This window comes from Schistocerca piceifrons, chromosome 4 (assembly GCF_021461385.2).
Source record: "Schistocerca piceifrons isolate TAMUIC-IGC-003096 chromosome 4, iqSchPice1.1, whole genome shotgun sequence".
Lineage (NCBI taxonomy): Eukaryota > Metazoa > Arthropoda > Insecta > Orthoptera > Acrididae > Schistocerca > Schistocerca piceifrons.
In genome coordinates, this window is record NC_060141.1 from 468,557,433 (window position 1) to 468,563,432 (window position 6,000).

Below are 6,000 nucleotides of genomic sequence, written 5' to 3' on the forward strand. Positions count from 1 at the left end.
GAAACATAGAACAGTATCTTCAGAAAAAGTTGTACATCAGATTATAAATGATTTCCAGTTAAATATAGATTTACCGAAAAGAACTAAAGAACAAAGATGCATTGGCGAAATAATTAAACGTTTTCCAAACGAAAATGCTGAGCGGCAGTTTTATGTAAAACCATACAGGATCGACTTGTATTTTAAAAAAATATAGAATTGCTGTTGAATGTGATGTAAATGGTCACAAATATCGGAATAAAGAAAAAGAATTTCAAAGACAAAAATTCATCGAAACCAAGTTAAAATGTGTGTTTATTCGCTTTAATCCAGACGACCAAAACTTCGACATTAAAGATGTTATATGTAATATAGAAACAGCAATACAACAAAAAATTCTTCACTGAAAGGGGAAAGGGGGAAAGCAACAGTCGTACACAATTTACCCTCCACCTCAAATTATATACTGGCTTATGGAGTATAGATACGTAATCGCTAGGTTTACGTGAGTTACAGAGTCATTATTTTTAAAACATCACCTACACCTAAGCTACAGGTAAGGTAAAGCCGATTTTGCTCATTGCTAAAGAGCTACTCTAATATTGGAAAGCGTTGGCATTACTGATGCAATTTTGGGAGGTGAATTGCTATGGGCTGTAGAGAGAATCGAACGTTTGCTCGTGAACAGAGTCTTATTAGTACCATGTATTTGGCGGCAGCCGGCTATTTCAGTTGTGGTGTAACAGCTACCGCGTTAGTCTCCCGAGCAGAAGACCCGCGTTCGAAACTTGCCATAGGCGAAATTTTAATTGAATGTTCCAACCTCCATAAATCTCGTAGACACAGGTAAGACTCAATATGTCTCAGGAACAACTACTGTATATGATTAATGCATTGAGTGATAGTGTACAACTTTCTGAATAGTGAAATAGCCTCTGGAAAGTGATCAGTCAACTCCCCAACGAACGTACGAGTGAGTTATTTGAAAAAACGGGAACGCTGTTAATGAATAAAAGAAAAAGTCGAGCTCAGAGAAACAAAACAACTAATATAAAATTTAAAATGGAATAAAAAATCAAAAATTACTTCGACACTTCTATATAGTGGGACGGTGCATTTACTTCTTATAAGAGGAGTGTGTTAAAATACAACAGTCCTCGAGAATGAAAATGTATCACAAGTATGGTGGCAAACGGCTTTTGACAGTTCTTGATGAACAAAATAATGTATGGTACAAAGGAAGCGATGTTGCGGAAATACTGCATTTTAAACGACCATCACAAGCAGTTAGAAAGAATGTTAACAAAGAAGATCAACAGTCACTAAAAACCCTCAATATTTCTAAGAATATGAACTTAAAAGGAATTCATAAATCGACAAAATTCATCAATAAAAGGGGACTGACATCCTTATTGCTGAAACATAGAACAGTATCTTCAGAAAAAGTTGTACATCAGATTATAAATGATTTCCAGTTAAATATAGATTTACCGAAAAGAACTAAAGAACAAAGATGCATTGGCGAAATAATTCAACGTTTTCCAAACGAAAATGCTGAGCGGCAGTTTTATGTAAAACCATACAGGATCGACTTGTATTTTAAAAAATATAGAATTGCTGTTGAATGTGATGAAAATGGTCACAAATATCGGAATAAAGAAAAAGAATTTCAAAGACAAAAATTCATCGAAACCAAGTTAAAATGTGTGTTTATTCGCTTTAATCCAGACGACCAAAACTTCGACATTAAAGATGTTATATGTAATATAGAAACAGCAATACAACAACAAATTCTTGACTGAAAGGGGAAAGGGGGAAAGCAACAGTCGTACACAATTTACCCTCCACCTCAAATTATATACTGGCTTATGGAGTATAGATACGTAATCGCTAGGTTTACGTGAGTTACAGAGTCATTATTTTTAAAACATCACCTACACCTAAGCTACAGGTAAGGTAAAGCCGATTTTGCTCATTGCTAAAGAGCTACTCTAATATCGGAAAGCGTTGGCATTACTGATGCAATTTTGGGAGGTGAATTGCTATGGGCTGTAGAGAGAATCGAACGTTTGCTCGTGAACAGAGTCTTATTAGTACCATGTAATTTGGCGGCAGCCGGCTATTTCAGTTGTGGTGTAACAGCTACCGCGTTAGTCTCCCGAGCGGAAGACCCGCGTTCGAAACTTGCCATAGGCGAAATTTTAATTAAATGTTCCAACCTCTATAAATCTCGTAGACACAGGTAAGACTCAATATGTCTCAGGAACAACTACTGTATATGATTAATGCGTTGTGTGATAGTGTACAACTTTCTGAATAGTGAAATAGCCTCTGGAAAGTGATCAGTCAACTCCCCAACGAACGTACGAGTGAGTTATTTGAAAAAACGGGAACGCTGTTAATGAATAAAAGAAAAAGTCGAGCTCAGAGAAACAAAACAACTAATATAAAATTTAAAATGGAATAAAAAATGAAAAATTACTTCGACACTTCTATATAGTGGGAAGGTGCATTTACTTCTTATAAGAGGAGTGTGTTAAAATACAACAGTGCTCGAGAATGAAAATGTATCACAAGTATGGTGGCAAACGGCTTTTGACAGTTCTTGATGAACAAAATAATGTATGGTACAAAGGAAGCGATGTTGCGGAAATACTGCATTTTAAACGACCATCACAAGCAGTTAGAAAGAATGTTAACAAAGAAGATCAACAGTCACTAAAAACCCTCAATATTTCTAAGAATATGAACTTAAAAGGAATTCATAAATCGACAAAATTCATCAATAAAAGGGGACTGACATCCTTATTGCTGAAACATAGAAGAGTATCTTCAGAAAAAGTTGTACATCAGATTATAAATGATTTCCAGTTAAATATAGATTTACCGAAAAGAACTAAAGAACAAAGATGCATTGGCGAAATAATTAAACGTTTTCCAAACGAAAATGCTGAGCGGCAGTTTTATGTAAAACCATACAGGATCGACTTGTATTTTAAAAAATATAGAATTGCTGTTGAATGTGATGAAAATGGTCACAAATATCGGAATAAAGAAAAAGAATTTCAAAGACAAAAATTCATCGAAACCAAGTTAAAATGTGTGTTTATTCGCTTTAATCCAGACGACCAAAACTTCGACATTAAAGATGTTATATGTAATATAGAAACAGCAATACAACAAAAAATTCTTGACTGAAAGGGGAAAGGGGGAAAGCAACAGTCGTACACAATTTACCCTCCACCTCAAATTATATACTGGCTTATGGAGTATAGATACGTAATCGCTAGGTTTACGTGAGTTACAGAGTCATTATTTTTAAAACATCACCTACACCTAAGCTACAGGTAAGGTAAAGCCGATTTTGCTCATTGCTAAAGAGCTACTCTAATATCGGAAAGCGTTGGCATTACTGATGCAATTTTGGGAGGTGAATTGCTGTGGGCTGTAGAGAGAATCGAACGTTTGCTCGTGAACAGAGTCTTATTAGTACCATGTAATATTGCGGCAGCCGGCTATTTCAGTTGTGGTGTAACAGCTACCGCGTTAGTTTCCTGAGCAGAAGACCCGCGTTCGAAACTTGCCATAGGCGAAATTTTAATTGAATGTTCCAACCTCCATAAATCTCGTAGACACAGGTAAGACTCAATATGTCTCAGGAACAACTACTGTATATGATTAATGCGTTGAGTGATAGTGTACAACTTTCTGAATAGTGAAATAGCCTCTGGAAAGTGATCAGTCAACTCCCCAACGAACGTACGAGTGAGTTATTTGAAAAAACGGGAACGCTGTTAATGAATAAAAGAAAAAGTCGAGCTCAGAGAAACAAAACAACTAATATAAAATTTAAAATGGAATAAAAAATGAAAAATTACTTCGACACTTCTATATAGTGGGACGGTGCATTTACTTCTTATAAGAGGAGTGTGTTAAAATACAACAGTCCTCGAGAATGAAAATGTATCACAAGTATGGTGGCAAACGGCTTTTGACAGTTCTTGATGAACAAAATAATGTATGGTACAAAGGAAGCGATGTTGCGGAAATACTGCATTTTAAACGACCATCACAAGCAGTTAGAAAGAATGTTAACAAAGAAGATCAACAGTCACTAAAAACCCTCAATATTTCTAAGAATATGAACTTAAAAGGAATTCATAAATCGACAAAATTCATCAATAAAAGGGGACTGACATCCTTATTGCTGAAACATAGAACAGTATCTTCAGAAAAAGTTGTACATCAGATTATAAATGATTTCCAGTTAAATATAGATTTACCGAAAAGAACTAAAGAACAAAGATGCATTGGCGAAATAATTCAACGTTTTCCAAACGAAAATGCTGAGCGGCAGTTTTATGTAAAACCATACAGGATCGACTTGTATTTTAAAAAATATAGAATTGCTGTTGAATGTGATGAAAATGGTCACAAATATCGGAATAAAGAAAAAGAATTTCAAAGACAAAAATTCATCGAAACCAAGTTAAAATGTGTGTTTATTCACTTTAATCCAGACGACCAAAACTTCGACATTAAAGATGTTATATGTAATATAGAAACAGCAATACAACAACAAATTCTTGACTGAAAGGGGAAAGGGGGAAAGCAACAGTCGTACACAATTTACCCTCCACCTCAAATTATATACTGGCTTATGGAGTATAGATACGTAATCGCTAGGTTTACGTGAGTTACAGAGTCATTATTTTTAAAACATCACCTACACCTAAGCTACAGGTAAGGTAAAGCCGATTTTGCTCATTGCTAAAGAGCTACTCTAATATCGGAAAGCGTTGGCATTACTGATGCAATTTTGGGAGGTGAATTGCTGTGGGCTGTAGAGAGAATCGAACGTTTGCTCGTGAACAGAGTCTTATTAGTACCATGTAATTTGGCGGCAGCCGGCTATTTCAGTTGTGGTGTAACAGCTACCGCGTTAGTTTCCCGAGCAGAAGACCCGCGTTCGAAACTTGCCATAGGCGAAATTTTAATTGAATGTTCCAACCTCCATAAATCTCGTAGACACAGGTAAGACTCAATATGTCTCAGTAACAACTACTGTATATGAGTAATGCGTTGAGTGATAGTGTACAACTTTCTGAATAGTGAAATAGCCTCTGGAAAGTGATCAGTCAACTCCCCAACGAACATACGAGTGAGTTATTTGAAAAAACGGGAACGCTGTTAATGAATAAAAGAAAAAGTCGAGCTCAGAGAAACAAAACAACTAATATAAAATTTAAAATGGAATAAAAAATGAAAAATTACTTCGACACTTCTATATAGTGGGACGGTGCATTTACTTCTTATAAGAGGAGTGTGTTAAAATACAACAGTCCTCGAGAATGAAAATGTATCACAAGTATGGTGGCAAACGGCTTTTGACAGTTCTTGATGAACAAAATAATGTATGGTACAAAGGAAGCGATGTTGCGGAAATACTGCATTTTAAACGACCATCACAAGCAGTTAGAAAGAATGTTAACAAAGAAGATCAACAGTCACTAAAAACCCTCAATATTTCTAAGAATATGAACTTAAAAGGAATTCATAAATCGACAAAATTCATCAATAAAAGGGGACTGACATCCTTATTGCTGAAACATAGAACAGTATCTTCAGAAAAAGTTGTACATCAGATTATAAATGATTTCCAGTTAAATATAGATTTACCGAAAAGAACTAAAGAACAAAGATGCATTGGCGAAATAATTCAACGTTTTCCAAACGAAAATGCTGAGCGGCAGTTTTATGTAAAACCATACAGGATCGACCTGTATTTTAAAAAATATAGAATTGCTGTTGAATGTGATGAAAATGGTCACAAATATCGGAATAAAGAAAAAGAATTTCAAAGACAAAAATTCATCGAAACCAAGTTAAAATGTGTGTTTATTCGCTTTAATCCAGACGACCAAAACTTCGACATTAAAGATGTTATATGTAATATAGAAACAGCAATACAACAAAAAATTCTTGACTGAAAGGGGAAAGGGGGAAAGCAACAGTCGTACA